Below are 18,564 nucleotides of genomic sequence, written 5' to 3' on the forward strand. Positions count from 1 at the left end.
AAATGTATTTTGTCGCGGATTATTTAATTTTATGACGTATCACAAATACATTGCTATTGGCAGTCCAAGGAAGTCCACGTAGGGATGAGGTTGGGGTGGTGGATAGATCAAATTCTAAGCATAACCCTAGTCATTTTAAGCCAAACCATGATGTTTTTTACTAAACATATCCAAATAATTTTGTTGCCTAAACCTAACCACATAGTTTTGTTGCATTTTTGTTTTGTTCTGTTTCAATTTCGCAGTCATTTTAAGCCAAACTTTGATGTGTTTTTTTTTAAAACATAACCTAACAAAGTAGTTTTGTTGTGTTTTGTTTCAATTTACAACGTTAACCACGTGTTTAAAACTCTTTAAAAGTGTGACCGTAATCTGGGAGAAAATACGTTCTCCTTGAAACGTAATTGAGAATGTAGTTTAGTTGTATGGAAACGTAATTTTGTGGGAGACAGGGTTGACTTCTGATGTTACAAATATATATAATATATATATATCTTATATAATACTTAATAATATCTGAATATAGATACGACATAAACAGACGTAGCTTTGTGTTACATCTCTACTCCTTATATCACACTCAAGATGCTGCAGAGACCGGCAGTTTGTCCTTTTTCTTTGCGTCATTATTGTTGATTTTTAATCAGTTTTTATTGTTTTGTTATTCAGTTTTGTATCTTTTCCAGATTTTAAAGTGCTTTGGGTTTGGGGGGAACTGGCTGTGCAACCAATTTCCTTCTGAGGACAAATACGGTGATTATTGACTGATTGATTAACGTCTCAAACTTGAATGATTTTTCATGTTCTGGCCCTTTGCCTACAAATGTTGATTTCCTACTTTCTAGAAAACTTGCTTTAAGTTCAGTTTCAGTTCAAGAATTTGTATCTTAAGCAAGTATTTGCAAATGTATTTTCACACTGTACTGGCATGAGATGAAATCAAGAATTGATCAATCTAGAAACTTGTAGCAGTGATGTTCAATACACACAAGTATTTGTATCTATACCACTACTAGTTCCAGTACCAGTAGTCTCTTTAAATGATCAGTGAGGGGTCTTACAAGCAGTCTTGAAGCAGGACTGTTCTTAGCCATCAAAGTTACTCATACCAGGTGAAAACCCCTCTTTCTATCTGCGTGTGTTCTCTGACCCGGCTAATGTCTGCTTTCTCCTTGTTGACCTGGAGGACCACACGGATGTCAGACCACCGCAGTGATGATGTCAGACCACCAGAGAGTTGAAGAGAAGGAAGAGAACAACAACCTGAAAAAAAGAGGTGAGGAGAGAAGAGCAGGGAGGTGAGGAGGGAGAGGAGCTCTTGGTGCGATTGGTGACAGTAGCTGAAAACCAGCCATGCAGAAAGGGGTTCAGTTATTTTGGAGGGAGCATATAAAATCTAGATACAGGCACAGGGACAGACCCGACTTCTCATGTTGTACATCACTGAACAATGCTGCTCAGTAGCCCCAAGGGAAGATTGTTTCAGGTCCTTCATCCGTTTTCAGGTCCCCCCCTCCCCACCCCCGACAGCAGATAATGAGTTAAAAACAGTGTAAATTATTCATATTCACTCATACACTGCTTATGGTTCACCATAAAGTTGAAGTGGTTAACCAAGCTGACATAATACAGTAGCTTGAGTCGCGCTAGTGATGAAGACAAATAAACTTGTGTGTTTATGTGTCTGGCTCGTGTGGATTTCTAAGGGCAGGCCTGCTATGACAGATGGAGAAATCCCCCATGGAGCGTCAGGGGAAGTCATATTTTCTCCCTCACATGGTTGTCAATCACTGCCCTGGACTCCAAATACCGCCGCCACTCAAAACTAAATATTAACATCCATATTTTGTATGTTTTTGTATCCTCCTTGTTTGCATAACTGGCTGTTTATGACATGCATCAGTACCTTACACACTTTTGCATATGTCAGTCAGAGTGTGTGCTTGAGTCTCGGATCGGATGAGTCGTGTGATGTGCATCCTTGTGAGTCGCGTGGATGAGTCACAGGTGAATTAAAAAAACAACCCAGAGCCCCACTGTGGTCCCCGTCTCATACGATGGGCCTCTCCGTGGACTTTTTTGAACAGGATATGGGAGAGTTGGAATTACTCCCGTGGAATTTGACTGCTTTCTGTTTATGGCAAACTTGTCTCACTTCCTGTGCCGGGCCCCAACCTAAAACCTGACTCACATGGATCCACCGGAAGGTTACTCTGTACCCAGACACCAATCTGTGTAGAATAAAGCTGATTTTAATCAGAGGATGTCACTGCTACGACTCTCACTAGCAGATTATATCAAGAGTATGTCTATGTTCCCTCAGTCCTATGTTCCTTTAGCCCTATGTTCCCTCAGTCCTATGTTCATTTAGCCCTATGTTCCCTCAGTCCTATGTTCCCTCAGTCCTATGTTCCCTCAGTCCTATGTTCCCTCAGCCCTATGTTCCCTCAGCCCTATTTTCCCTTAGCCCTATGTTCCTTCAGTCCTATGTTCCCTCAGTCCTATGTTCCCTTAGCCCTATGTTCCCTCAGTCCTATGTTCCCTCAGCCCTATGTTCCCTCAGTCCTATGTTCCCTCAGCCCTATGTTCCCTCAGTCCTATGTTCCCTTAGCCCTATGTTCCCTCAGTCCTATGGTCCCTCAGTCCTATGTTCCCTTAGCCCTATGTTCCCTCAGTCCTATGTTCCCTCAGCCCTTTATGTTCCTTTAGCCCTATGTTCCCTCAGTCCTATGTTCCCTTAGCCCTATGTTCCTTTAGCCCTATGTTCCCTCAGTCCTATGTTCCCTTAGCCCTATGTTCCTTTAGCCCTATGTTCCCTCAGATCAGTACCTCCACCAGTGCCATGCCATTGTTCTGACGGCTCATTATTTCGAAACCCCAATAATCAGAAAAATGTCCCATTGGGCCGAAACCCCATTTCTCTGACAGCCCAACAAACGGCCATTGTTCCGAAGGCCCATTGCTCTGAAAATACAACAAACAGAAGCACATGGCTAATTATTATGCAGAACAACGTCACTGCAATATTTTTTTTTCCTACCATGGCGAAGGCTACACTGCCTCTGATTGGCTTACCTTGATATTCTTAGACTAAACCTAACCTGAGATTAGTTAATCTCACCCCTCATACCTAAACCTAACCAACAAAGGCAACGAGTAATGGCCAAACTGTCTATTATCAGATATTGCTAGCGCAATATCTCAAAAGGTTATAGGCCGATTTTAACATGGGCCAAGGATGATGCCGGGGGAATGATTTGTTATGATTGGACAGTAGCCGTTTGGGGGTGGGGTTTAGCTAACGGTCGATTTTACCTACAGTTGGACCTGCTTGAACGTCTCAATTTGCCCTCTCTTTAGGACTATTCTATAAGTTGATTCAGGGTATGGAGGTGGGTGGTTGACAGAGAGAGAGGGTGTGTGTGGGTGTGTGTGGTATCCGCTCACTTACCAAGGGAGGAAGGAAGCATGAAAGAAACACATAACAGATAAGAAAGGATGGATAAACAGCCAGATACGACTTTATGACTCTCTAGGGGAAATGCAGGCAGAGCAGTAGGAGTTGTAAAGAGCGCTTTCAGAAATTACTTTTAACGTTCTTCATCTTCCCCGCTGCTAAATCACAAGGCTCTGCATTAATGACCTACACATGCACAGATATTAAATTCATTATGGCAATCATGTGTCGTACCCTTCCTTCTCTCTCTCCTTCTCTGAATCAGCCACTCAGGCCACAGCTGCCAGCTTCTAATGGCTTCCAGATCCACATCTCTCTCCCTCCCTCCATTCCCCTTCCTCCGTCTCTCTGTTTTTCTGCAGCGTTTCAGATGAACGGGCCAAAGTGGAAGTGGAAATCCGCTGTACTTCAGCCAGTGACTCAGCTAGCAAAGCACCCGTTTGAAGGAAAACCACAAGCAGGGGTTTGGAAAAGTAATGGATTTTGTTTTTCATAAATCACGGTAGAGGTTGTTGAGGTTTTTTTTTTTATATATTTCAAACGGAAGGCCTTTGATGAGTGCATTAGTTAAATATGTGTGTCTGTGTATGCACAAGGGAACACATTCAGAGAAACGCTGTTGAAGTTATTTACCTTTACTGGAAACGGAAAGAAGCTTGTGTGTAATTGCCATGGGACGGGATCCGTGCTTTTAACTGAATACAGGCTTATTAATGAGTGTGTCTGTGTGTGTGTGTGTGTGTGTGTGTGTGTGTGTGTGTGTGTGTGTGTGTGTGTGTGTGTGTGTGTGTGTGTGTGTGTGTGTATGTGTGTGCGTGTGTGTGTAAATGGGTCGATGGACTAGCTGTGAGACATAGAGAGAGAAAAAGAAAGTTATTTAAGCATTTTCCACTGAAATAAATTCTATTTTTCACTTTCGTGATGAGAAAAGTGATGTGTTTTTGATTGGATTTGTGTGTCATGGGGATTTTTGTGTCTGTTTATTGTAAAGTCAGTGAAGTAAATACACTGGAAGGAGATGGGAGAGGTAACGCAGGGGCACCATGCTGCTGTTGTTATGAATACAATGTGTGTTTATGACTGATGACGGACAAACGCCTCCCGACAACAACTGGCCCGTCTACAAATGGAGCCTGACAGGTGACACAGAGCCGACAAGGCCTCTATGTCACATCAAAACTAGTAGCCAACATGGAGTACATACATAAATATTCCAAGCCACATATTTTGACTGTGTGCATGTACCGCTTTTAACTAACTGTGCACAGACACAACGCAAGCAGGCTGACCATTCACCGCAGCCGACGAGGGCGAGCGACGCTCGTCTGCAAGAGCAAACACTGCCTTATATCAAGTGCTCCGCGACGTTTTAATGGTAACAACCATCTTTGTGAAGCAGGCCTGCAACTGTTTTGATTACTCACCCTTAGTCATGAACAGCAGCAGCAGCAGCAGCAGCAGCAGCATGGAGGCCTCATGTGCCACATACCACGACGGCTGCGCTGGCACAAAGAGCCCAGTTAAGACTGAGGCCTATCAATCATGTGAGGTCACTGCGGTCGAATTGAGAAGGGAGCGAGCCGGCCTTTTGTTGCGCGTTGTTGTGTTGCGGCCGATGACATCATCCCTTGTGGAGTCTGTCATTAAAGAGTGATAAATATCCTGTGTGTGTGTGTGTGTAGCACCAAACAGTGGGTCCCTAGAGCTAAATGGCCCCTATAACAGAAGGTTTGAGGGTGTTATTGTGCAGGGGGGCCGGCTGGGGAGAGTCCCTAACCACAAAATGATGTTGAAGATCAGTTAGTGGAACAGAGTGCTATGAGTGGTCACACAAAAGAGCTGACATAAAAATAGGAGAAGAAAGTAAAGCAATAAAATCTGCGGTTTTCCCGATGAGAATTGAAGCACTTTCCATTATGGGGTGCTCCTAAAAACTTGCTGTAAAAGCTCCTATATTTGAGCACTGTCATCATTTTACGAGCATTCGTCAGCATGTTATTGTCACACGAGATGGAGTTAGCAAGTAATAAATTCTCAGCGTGGTAGCAGATATCCACTGACTCATCTCACCCACTGTATTTGACCTGATCTCAGAAGCTGCTTAACACACTCGCAAGAACAAACCTGAGTGACAAATGGAGGATCTGAGCCAGCAGCGGTTCAAGTCACTGCATGCTTCTTCTTCTTCTTTTTTTTTTATACTGTTTAAGTCTTAACTTGTTATCTCCTCTGGTTTCAAAGTGAGGGATCTGTGCTCGCCAACAAAAAGAGCTTATGGTGGTGACAGCCGCGCAGACAGCTGCGACTCTGGCAGTTCAATGTGAGGCGCTTGTCACAACTCAAGAGGGCCCATTGAAAGCATGACGGGGCAATCTGCCATGGAGGTATTCAAGCTCACCGTTGCAGTGCCAAAAGGGGGGGAGCGACGGTATAAAAGAAAAAGTGATGACTCACTAAACTTCCCAAAATCCCCCTCCCTCCCCCCCCTTCCTGGTTTACGGGAAATGGAATGCTGTTTTTTTTTTTCTCTCTCTCCAGTCTCAGACGTTCATCTTCTTGACAAGCTGCAGGGTCAGGGCCTGGGTTAATGTTTGTCTGTGGGATTGTTTCATCCCCTCTCCGTGGGGGCCAACCCGGCGAACGGCTCTAATTATGTGAGGCGAACATTTGAAAGTTTGTTAGCAGCGCGGGAGGAACACATGAATAGATGTCGCTTGTGAAACAGATAAGCCTTTGTTCTGCATCATAACCAGGCCTTTTATACCAGTGATTTATACTGGTGGGGTCGGGATTTACCAACTGCCAAATTAATTCACTGTTAATCTAAAAGGAATTAGAGGATCAATTCTCAATGAGCTGCTTAGTTTTATGTTTCCTAAAGAGATTTTAATAGACCACACTGTTTTAACCCACTTGAAGAACTTCATAAGCTGTTTTCTTTGGCCTGTGTACCATTAGAAGATATTCCTAGGGGGCCTTGGGGTAAAAACATTTACAAAGTACTTAAATGGTGATTTCATGGCATTTAACCTACATGTAAACCAGTGTGTATGACGTATGCAAGAGTGAAACACAATAAAAGAAACTCCTCAGCAATATAATGTAATCCAAAACAATAATAGGCGTGCATGCAACTGGTAATGTGACATGTTTGTGACTAAATAATTTCAACACAAGGTCCACTTTCTAGTTTTTCTCAGAGCTTTGAACTGCATGTCACGGTCTTGATGAATGAAACTGTTACGTGATAACGAGTGGTTGTATAAAGACGGTCTTTGGCGTCAGGTGTGGATGCCTTCTTCATCTTCCTTTGGCTGTCCACTGACTCCTGGTGACCTTTGACCTTTTGACCCCTCGGCAGATTTGGTCTGGTGCTCACTGACAGTTGATGTTGTCTGTTGTCGGTCTCTTATCCAGAGTCCTTGCTGTTTAACTGATGTTTTGTTTCCCACAGCTGTTTAATGTGATGTCATAATGATGTCATACACCACTTTGGTCCTGTCAGGGCTGGTCCTGTCTTTAGGGTGTGTGTGATGTGATAAGTATCTTTTAATCTCATAATGACACTTTGTCTCAATTACATTTTCATTTCATGTCACTTTTTATTTCACATTGTCACTTGACAATCACATGACAGTGATGTTGTCCTTTTTTAAAATATTTATGATCTGCATGAACCCTGTTAAAAAAGACGGGAGGAGTAGACTACAGTAGTACCGCATGCTCGCAAAGACTTCTATCAAACACAAATCAACTGAATGGAAATGTAAATAGCAGTTACAACATTGTTACAGCACGTTTCACAACACTAACTACATAAAACGCTACATGTTGCTTTGACGTCAGGTGTGTTTATGATGGCGAAACTCAGACAAGATTTATGTAGTCTGTACTTTTCCGTGTCGTTTCCGTTGTTTTTTTCCAAGTTCAATGGATTGCAAAATAATAATCTTAACTCACAACCCAGCCAGCTCGTTAGCTGGCTAGGTAATTAGCATGTGTAAGCTTGTTTACATTATTAAATAAAATGGGTCATTATGAAAAATGAAAAGGGGGGTAAAAAGCAATTTTAGAATTAAAACTGATTTTTAAAAATAGAATTATAAAATATAAATGACTATAATTAAATGAAAATTAATTCCAGTAGCCTAAAATTCTGTTATTATGATTAAAAAAATGATGAAATAACATTTAATGATGAAATTTTGGGTTATAGTTATTTCTTGAAATGTTGAATTGTTTTAATATTGAACACTTGGTGCTCCGTATAAAACCACATTATTAACTAGAAACTGAAAACACACATTAATAATTCAGTAAAGCTCCAATTAAAAAAAATATTTTTAAAAATGCAATAATATTCTGTAATATGCTCTGTTTTACAAACCTGTTACAGCTATGTAGTGCGATAAATTTTTTATTTTATTTTATATTTTATGCATATGAATATTATGGCCTCTAAAGTTATTTGAATTACAAACTGAAATAAATCTTTGACTCTTATATTGAACTTTTGAACTTCACCAAATTTGTCAAGTTTTTAGGGCCTTAAAATTTCATCAGTGAAGACAATAAAATCCAGGATGATTATAGACCTACTGTGCGTGTGTCGTAACTGTGAGCTGGGAGTGGGAGTGAGATCATCCGGCCCTCTGTGGTTAGAGTGAGCAGCGCTGCAGGCGTTGTGCCGAGAGGAATTCAGGCTGACCTTATAACAGGAGTTGAAAGGTCGTGGGAGTTATCGCTTCAACGAGGCTCTAATCCTGCTTGACAACTCCCTTTTCAAACACCTTTCAAACTGAACCTCTCCTGTAATTATCTCCAAGACCAAAGGTGCTATCACTTCTTCTTTGTGTATATTTTTTAGCAACAACATAGGCCTACCTTTTACTGTGTGTTGACCTTGTGATAACCATCGCAACTTCAAAGGGCTTTGAGTTTGTGCTCAGAGGCCGACTCAGCTTCTCAATCACCGACTGAGGTTTGCTAAACGGAGATCAGAGACATGACAAGCTCAACGCAAGTTTAACCTGGGTGATAGATCCTAAAGAAATGAGACAACATGTGGGGTCAGCAGCTTTCACTCTTTCAGGTCATCAGCCGGCTGCGTCTCATGGCGTGTCAGTCAGCGGAGCGGCCCTTCCATCACTGTCCAGATCAGTCACTATATTCTGTAGGTGGTTGTTTGAATGGATCAGTCTCAGTTGGACGGTCCACACTAGCTTTGTGCTGACAGTGCTAAAGACAAATGGGCAAGCAACAAGTGGGCAACCAGCACAGTGCATGCATACAGACAGGCTGTCAATCGATTAAAATATTTAATCGTGATTAATCTCAAATTAATCGCACATTTTTTAACTGTTCAAAATGTACCTTAAAGGGAGATTTGTCAAGTATTTAATGATTGGAAATCTATTAACGACACAAAACAATGACAAATATTGTCCGGAAACCCTCACAGGTACTGCATTTAGCATAAAAAAAAGATGCTCAAATCATAACAAGGCAAACTGAAGCTCAACAGGCAACAACAGCTGACTATGACTTGCCCCAAACTGCATGTGATTATCATAAAGTGGGCATGTCTGTAAAGGGGAGACTCGTGGGTACCCATAGAACCCATTTTCATTCACATATCTTGAGGTCAGAGGTCAAGGGGTCCCTTGACCTCTGACCATGGCCATGCCAGTTTTTCCTTGCAAAAATTTAGCACAAGTTTGGAGCGTTATTTAGCTTGTTTCGCAACACGCTAGTATGACATGGTTGGAACCAATGGATTCATATGATGCCAGTATCTTCCCTCTAGCTTTAAAACTGAGCTCGCTACAACCTAAAAATCGCAAGTTGCGTTAATGCGTTAAAGAAATTAGTGCCGTTAAAACAAATTTGCGTTAACACGTTAACTTTGACAGCCCTAATGAAGACATAAAAACATATAGACCAAATCAGCAAGAAAGCAGTTTTCTAAATAAAAAAAATAACCACATATGAGACATTACAACTCATGCATGGATATTTTATAATTAATTGAGCACTCAGTTTAATTTTTCTGCAAAATATACGCAGGCCTAAATACATCTTTCATTTTCATTTGTTTATAATTGAAATATAGAATTTTAATTAGGTTTGCCGTGCATTACGTACAGACAGCAATTCAATTTAGCAAGATAATTTATGCAAATGCATCCACTGTGTTTGCATGAATAAGTGTTTGCACTTGTGCGCGCAAGCTTAATGTGTCGCCCTGCGTGCCCAACTGGATGCACTCTGATGTGGATGAGGCAGGACAAAGAGGGAGGGAGATGAGCCTCCCCCTTCCCCCAGACCCCCCTCTTTCTCTCTCAGCAGTGACGAGGTTAACAGTGGAATTACAGTCAGGCCAGATGCAGGCGTGTTGATTGCGGTGGACAGGTCCAGTAAACAGTGCCTGCGTTGTGCTGAGTCAGGTGGAGTGTCACTCTGGGTGAAGGGCCGCGGCTTCACTCGGGCCACACTTGTTGACAACCCACTCTCTGCCCTCAAAGCCCGGCTGTGTAATTTAGTGCAGTTACAGGGAAGGGCATCAATTAAGCTAGGCTGGCTGCAGAAGGCTGAACGAGGGACTGAAAGATTGCTTGGGTGTGTTTTGCTGAGAGTGTGCGGACCAAAAGAATAGGGAAGTTGTGCAAGGTTGAAGGTGTGGTTGACTGTTTTTTTGGCATGTGTTGACAGTTCATTAGAATCTGGTCTCACACCCAGCAAACAGTCAAGAATGTGGCTTCTGAGATGACTGCTATCGGTGGCTATTAAAGAATATATTATCTTTATATATTATCCATATTTTCTGACGTCATCACCCTTAAAACAAAATAAAAAAATCTTCAAACAAAATCCTCAATTTGAATAAGGTGATTCAGTGTATTATATGAGTCAACTTTCTTTAATTAATATAACTCGTCAACATAAATAAAGTGATGAAGTCTTGACGGATTCACTAAACGAATACAGATACAAAATATGATCTTTTTTTGTTAGAGCCAAAATAGATTTTGTATTATTGTGGTTAAATAAATTTAATGTAATATTTGTTAGATTGCTGCTAGACCACCTTGTTAATGCAGGTGCAGGCCTCCCTTTGTGTGCAGCAATTGTTTTTGAAAGGCTAAATGCCAACAAATATGGATTGAAGTATTCCACTTCAATCCATATTTGTTGGCATTTAGCCTTTCAAATATGGATTGAAGCAGAATGTTTTGTTAGTTAAAATTTTTTGCAAATTTTTGAAATGATTACATCTATCTTTTTTTAATAGATTTTGACCTTTGGACTTTACAACGCTCTGGAGTTATTGGACATGTTTGGATAACACGAGTTACAAATGTCACCTACGCAGCGACCACTAGAATCTAATTCTACAAATAGTATAATACTAATAATATTAGTATAGCCTGATCTTTATCTGCAACTGTGCAAAATACCGGGTTTAAACAGAATATGGCCTATTAAGTAGCAAAAAATATGTCTTTTTAAATAGTTTTATATACATTCTTTTGTATAAATTATCCAGTAAGTGCATTACAGAGTGCTGCAGGAATGAGTCCTAAAACCCGGAAATGAGTTAGCATTTTAGAACTTCCGGTTCCCTTGTCTGGAAGTCAATGGATTTTTTTGAATGGGTTTTTAGTTAGATGCCTGAAATAAGGTCTTACCCTACTCGTGAATTTTGAAGCCTTTATGTGTCTTAAAAAAGGCGGTTGCTAAATGAGTCTACTAGACTCGTCTGCCTCTACAGCCTCGTTGTGTATACTCACTCTCATGTGACCGTGGTGTAGTTTGTTTATAGCCTGACGTTAGCTTTTTACTTCTGCCGATTGCATTTACGCTTCAAAAATCATTAAAGGGGTGTTCATTTGTGAAGATTATCTTGCTGAAAAAAAAAAACATATAAGTATCATAAACGTTTGTTTGCCACAGAGCTTATTTTCTTCAATAATCCAAAAACCAATGGAACAATCCCATTGGCTTTTTGTCGAGGGAACCAGGGTGATGCTAACTTCCTGGTTGACCTACAAAAATACATCATCCCTGGAGCACTTTATTATGATTTCAGTTATACATGTGAAAATCTAATTTTGACAACATCAGAACAGACAAATCCTGACGCACCCCCTGTGATCTTTGGCGGCCCGGACCTCAGGTTGGGAACCACTGCCTTACAGTACTCACATCCACAGAACATCACTTAGACACAAATCTGACAGTTAGCAATAACTTCATTAATTCTCTACAGATATTGACATTGATGGCTCACTTAACTGGGATAACAGGCCTTCTGGCAGGCCCAGTCTTGTTAACACGCACCCTGACCCAGTCAATCATGCCAGCCAACACAATATCTGTAGGACACAATATTCTTGTACAGGGTGTGTGGAGTGTATCTGAAAAGGCAAACAGGGTGGGGTGAAGGAAAGATACACCTGGCTTGTGACTACGAGGTGGAGCGTACTGCACACTCCGTTATTGTTCCAGTTGACCGTGGGTGTATGAATTGTGTTTGAGAACATGTGCTGGGAGGAGCCGGCTTAAGTATTGTGCCTCGAACCTGTTATTAGTTCTGCACGATAATTATTGCATTCACAACCACTAAATAACACCGTATTCATACACCTTAAACCCACACTTCAAGAGGTGATATTTGCAGATATTATATAGTATTCACAGCTGATGACAGCGATTAACGGCTCCTGTTACATGGCAATAAAATAAACAAACATGATTTAGCAGGCCTGGATGTGCCTGTACACAGTGTACTGTACAGTATAAACAACTGGTGTATAAAAGTGAGCAAAACAGCAGTTCCTCTATAGTGAAAAACGCAACACAGTAAAATCAAGTTAGTTTTATTTATATAGACCCTCGATTTCTTATCCAAATCAAGGGCTAGCTTTTAGCAAATACTTTACTTTTATGTGGTAATCATGATGAGGACTGGGACTCACAGCAATTTGAAAATGTAATATTTCTCAGTAACCCTTTTCTGTGTTAAACTAAATGATGTTTCATTACGGTATGTGACACAGTACATGGCAATGTCGATCTATCTGTCGTTCAGTCAATCCAGACTGAAATATCTCAACAACTGCTTGATGAGTTTCCATGAAATTTGGTACAGCCATTCATGGTCCCCAATGGATAAATCCCACTGACTTTTGTGATCCCCCGACTTTACATCTAGCGCCAACAGCAGGTTGACATTTTTGGCTTTTAGTAAAATACCTTGACAATTAGGGCATACAACTTGCTCCGGACATTCATGGTTCCCAGAGGATGAATATTAATGACTTTGGTGATCTTTTGACTTTTCTTCTAGCGCTTCCATGAGGTTCACATTTGTGGCTTTGTGTGAAATGGCTCAACAACTACTGGATGGATTGCCATAAAATTTGACACATATAGTCATGTTCCCCACCAAATGAACTGTAATTTGTCTAATATTTTTTTTTATGACCAAATACCTGCTAAACTAATAGCATTCCCATCATCCTCAGCTGTAAGCTACTTTGCAGCAGGTTAGGATAGACCATAATGCAGGGTATACTTTAGGGCGTGGCTACCTTGTGATTGACAGGTTGCTACCACGGCTTTGTCCAGTTTGGGAGTTGTCTGCGTAATTGTAACATTTTGGTCGCCTAAAATGGTCTTATTAAGCGTTCGGTTGTACTTAGCTACACCCTCTGGTGTAATTTCAAGTACCAAGATGGTGAAGGCCAAAATGCTGAACTCGAGGCTTCAAAATGGTAGTCCACAAACCAATGGGGGACGTCACGTGACTACGTCCACTTCTTATATACAGTCTATGGTTACAGTTACTCACACAAGCATGGCTATGAACTCTTGGGCTACTTTCATTGGAAAAGAGTTGGCAACACTGGGCTGGGTTTTTTGGTTGGATCATCTTTAAAATCAAGCTTAGTTTTACTAGTTTCTCAAGGTAACCGACCCTAACTTTAAATGTATGCTAGGATTATTAGTAATATGTGTAGGAAAGCACCTTGACCCTTGAGTTTTTCGATAGTTTTGAAAAAAAGTAAGTAGGCCACTGTACAAATCCTTATTAATTTTTCAATAGCCAGTCTATCCCATCATACGGCAGTCATATTGTGTATTGTGCATAGCAGGCACAGTGCCATTTGCTTCTGGGCAGGTCAACCCTCTCTGCACACTGTCTCTGAGCCCATGTCAGCGAGAGATCCAAGTAGCCGCATCCTCCATAGTCCCGATGTCTCATAGAATACACTTCAATATTTCTATTTTTAGATGCACGAGTGTCATGTGAAAACTGTGCCAGAACAACAAAAAGGCAATGAAACTACTATGGCTGTCTGTTGCTTTTCATTAAAACCGACAGACAATGGAACCGACGAGCCTCACGTTGCCCAGAGGAGTAGTGCACCTGATACCCTCGGGGGGATTGGCCCTAATCCCAAGGACACATGGAGGGACTCTCCCTGAGAAGAGGCACTTGTTACCAGACCACTGTGACTCACTCGCGCTGGCCATGTGCTGCCTGTTTGTGTGTGAGAGAGGGAGGGTGAGGCATCGAAACAGAAAGCGAGAGAGACGGAGATATGGTCTTATCAAAGGCACAAGAAAGAAGTAAATCAAAACTTAATTGTGAGGTGAGAGTAAAAGCAAGTATAGCACACCTGTTTGTCAGATGACATCTATGGGGGTGTCTGCTACAGTAGCACATCACAGCTGATCCCTCCTCCTCCTCCTCCTTGGCCTCTGGTATGACTTTACATTGGGTCAAGCCTGGAAAGAACAGAACAGGGTTTGACGGCTGCAGTTTCAGCTGTTGCCATGAGTCACGTTAAGATTTAGATCAATAAATATGAGGGTCACTTCGTGCTTGTTACACAACATGAGTAAAACTTCGCTGTTTTTAAGTGGCACAGACACAACAACCACTGAGTCACCAGAGGAGAGCTGGCTGTATATTCAGTCGTGTCGGAGAAATGTGTTCAACACATGCTGTTATACTACTATTCAACTGAGATTTCAGAACTGTTTTTTAAAGGCAGACACCCTTTTTATGGGTCAACATCCGGTCTGTCTGTATTCGCGTGCATGTATTTTAAAATGAACACTCCCTGCCAGGTTCCAGAGGTGATTATTATTGACTACCTGTCCTTACCAAAGACATAAATCTGTGTGAGGGCGAGGGAGCAGACAGCTGATAAGGCAGAGAGGGCCATAAATCTCTATTTTACATGTCCTGACAGCTTATATGGGTGACCTCATGTCTAGAAAGGGGCTTTTTGATCATACTCCTCCGGCTTTTCACATACGCCCTCTTTTTTATTCGCGGTCTGTCCATCTCTGTTCCGTGGTTTTGTTGTTTTCCTTTCCCTGTAACACCTGGGAAAGCTGTAGAGGAAAAGAAACCGCTGCCAGCTTTCCAACACATTCCAGCTCCAAATGCCTGGGCACAGCCGCACATCGTTGGCATTCTTTCATTTAAAGGTGCAGCATTTCTTTGTCTCTCCCACACCAAATCATTCATTCACATGAAGGCATGTGGGGAGCTTTTTACCCATTAGGTTTTCACAATTTATTGGTGGCTTTCATAGCTGAACTATAACCTGAAAATGAGGACATAAGGGACAAATGTAAGGTATTTAAAGATCCCCCTCCAGACATTTTTTAAAACATATAAAAATACTCTGCTTGGAATAACACATTGTGTCTGATTTGTTTGTTTTTTACACAAAAAGTTCAATTAAAAATTCTTAAAGGGATAGTTTGGGCAACATGCCCCAAGTTTGGAGAAGCAGAGAGGAGTTACCGCACGGGAGCAGAGCAGTGTACTGCTGTGGACGGGGGCAGCAGCAAAACATGTTTTAGCCACCTAAAAGAAAGCCCACCTAAACAAATCAATATCAGTTTAAGTGTACGCTATATTTAGAATATTTTCACCGCTGTACCTTAATGTGAGACAGCTAAACAGTTTATGTTTATGTTTATGTTTTTTCTGAAAAAACATTAATTTTACCTCACAGAACATGGGAGTTGTTGGTCTCCCACTGCCTCAATCTAACACTTTCTCATCCCAACTCGTCACATACTGACGCTTTGACAGACCCCTCTGTGTCACTTTTTGGTCACAGTAAACACGTGCTTAATGTTGTGAATTAAACAAAAACACTTGCTTAGGTTTAGGTAACAAAACCACTAAGTTAGGTTTAGGAAAAAACAACATGGTTGTGCTTAAAATTACTATGTTTGTACAGTGAAAATGTGACTTGACTTTGTGAACACAGGACATGAACGAACAGCTGATTGTAATGTAAGAGATACTTAACACACGGGACACAAACAGCGAATGGATGAACTGGATGAAAGCCCTGTGTTTGTTGGTTCAATGGAGTCTGGTGGCTTGGGCGAGAGCATAGATGGATACAATGACTTCAGTCCCTCATCGGAAAGGGCTGTCTGACGGCAAAATAAAGCAGTGAAAATATTCTAAATATAGCGTACACTTAAACTGGTATTGATTTTTTTAGGTGAGCCATTCCTTTAGGTGACTAAAATACGTTTTGCTGCTGCCCTCGTCCACAGCAGTATATTGCTTTGGTTTTGTGCGGTAACTCTTGTCTGCTTCTCCAAACTGGGGGCGTGCTGACCAACAGTACTGTAGGTAATACACTGACTATGAATAAGTACCTCATACAACCCCACTTCAAAACATCTGAACTATCCCTTTAAAGATACCTCTCCATACATGTTTTAAGACATATAAAATACTGTGCTTGCTATTTGTGTCTGATGTGTTGAAGCCACAACCGCAAAGTCCTAATGAAGCAGACAAACTGAGTTTTTTAGTGTTAATTCTTAATATTTAATGCTTAAAATTGAGGAATGCAGTAGTTGTGATGTTATAAAAATCAAGCTCAATACATAAACTGGGAATTAAAGTGAGCACAGAGAAACTTTCCTTCTTCAGCAGATGGATGTGAAAACCTTCTAGTGCCAAACTCCGCACATGCATCATTATGCAGAGTGAAGGTCAAACATCCAAGTGAAGTAACAATAAGCAAGAGACATTTGTGAGTGGATAAAAGCAAATATGTAAAACATGTCTCTGTGTACTATTCAGAAGAATTTCACAAAACTATGTGACCTCGTAGGGTGTAGAACTCAGTAGATAGTTTGCTCTTTGCACTCAAAGAATTTTTAAAAAAGGGAACTATCCTCGTTTTTTCCAAACAAGAAAACCGCAAGCTTCAAAAAAAGGAATAATTACTCAATCTTAGCTGCTGGCCCTCCCACCCTCACCCTTCCAGTTCCCCCCCAGAGGGATGTAAGTGCGTCAGTGTGGGGTTGGAAAAGAGGAGAAGTAAAGCCTTTTGACTTTCAGGAAGGAAACACATCTGGGGAATAAGGAAAGAGAGAACGGGTGAAAAGAGGAATTAGCGTGGAGGAAGAGGAGCCGGCCAAAAATAGTCAGCCTCCGCTCGAGCCTTGCCTCGCCAGAGCCCCTATACCACACCTCCTGCCACTCAAGCATTAGTCAGCCCCGACCTATCCCTTAGCGAGTGACTAACTTCCCCGCTGAGCCCCCCACAAGTCATGAACCTCACTTCCTCCCAGGTGTCTGGGTTACTCAACTTGAGACCCCCCCGTCCTGAAGCAAACATTTACATTTGTTAGCAAACAACTGCTCTTGTGAAACTGGAGATAGTGGTTTTACCTCAATTAAAAAACAGTTTCCTCTGACATGTTGTGAGCCTTAACAGCCTTGTAAACAGATAAAAACAAAAGGGAATTATAAAAACACATTATCAAAATTGAAGTATAATCAACTGACAAATAATTGAGGTATGAGTTATAATAGCCAGTGGAGAGGAATGGGTAAACATGTGCATTCCTCTTGCTCCAAAACCATCTAGACAAACAGGAACTCTGGCCAGACAAATATGGTAAGGCCAGATGTAAGGCGGTGCTGTGACCAGACTGGTTTTCAATAGAAAGAACCAGAAGAGCAGCAGATTTTTCATCTCCAGGCAGGTGTTCAACAAGCACAGTGGACTTGGTACACTAGTTGGTTGATTGCCAAAGTAAACAGGAAACGTGGGCAGCGTATCGTTCTGATTGGTCACTGGAGTTTGATTTGTGACAGCGACAAAGAACGCAGGAAGGAGACGTGTGTGCAGGGAGCAGTGCACACTACCAAGGAAGGGGAGTACGTGTGTGACATCATGTTGATAATATGAGTGCGAGGCTTTTGACAGAAACCTGCTAAAGTTATTTTCTAAGTCGTAAATCACAAACCAGTGTGACCTGGTCAGTATATTTCCACCCTGGAGGCCTTTTGTTAATACTCAGGACAGCCTGGTAGTCCTTATTGCCAGACAAAAAGTGTGGAACCTACATTCGCAGGAGGTGTCACATATTAAATTGATTAAAATGCCAATAGAACTAAGAGATTGGTTTATATTGTCCCTGCTGTAAACTCACATTTTGGCTACTCAGAGAACATGTCTTATTAGACAGATTTTACACCTGTCATGGGCAGTGTGGCTTTGGGGCAGCCAGTTGTGCGTCAAGCTGTTTTCTATAGCTATTTGTCAACTAGAGCCATCCAGTGGTGCTTTAAGGAACTTTGAATATAGCAAAAAGAAAACAGTGGGGCCTCCAACAGAGATAGTGTGAATTAGCCTAATTTGGGACATTTTGGGGATTTCAGGCTTCTGGAATATATTGCAATTTGAAGCCAAAACATTAAATCCACACCCAGTACCACTCTGAAATCCCCAGGATGTGTCCTAATGAAACCAAAAAAGAAAATGCAGATATCACACTCATAAAAGAAATGGTACACATATTAGTACTCTTAGTGCTGAGTTGGGACACTGAAAAGTCTGTTGAAAGGCCTAAATCACCTTAATCAATGTAGGAAACTCTCAAGACTAAATGTGCAATCCCATGTACCACTTGCAATGTCATCGCTGTTACAAAACCTAGGCTTATAGGTGTGGATGTAACACGGAGAATCGAACAACATCAAACAAACAAAAGACTATAATAGTTTTGAAGCATTTACTCATATTAGAAAGACATTAAAT

Source organism: Sebastes fasciatus, chromosome 13, assembly GCF_043250625.1.
Source record: "Sebastes fasciatus isolate fSebFas1 chromosome 13, fSebFas1.pri, whole genome shotgun sequence".
NCBI lineage: Eukaryota > Metazoa > Chordata > Actinopteri > Perciformes > Sebastidae > Sebastes > Sebastes fasciatus.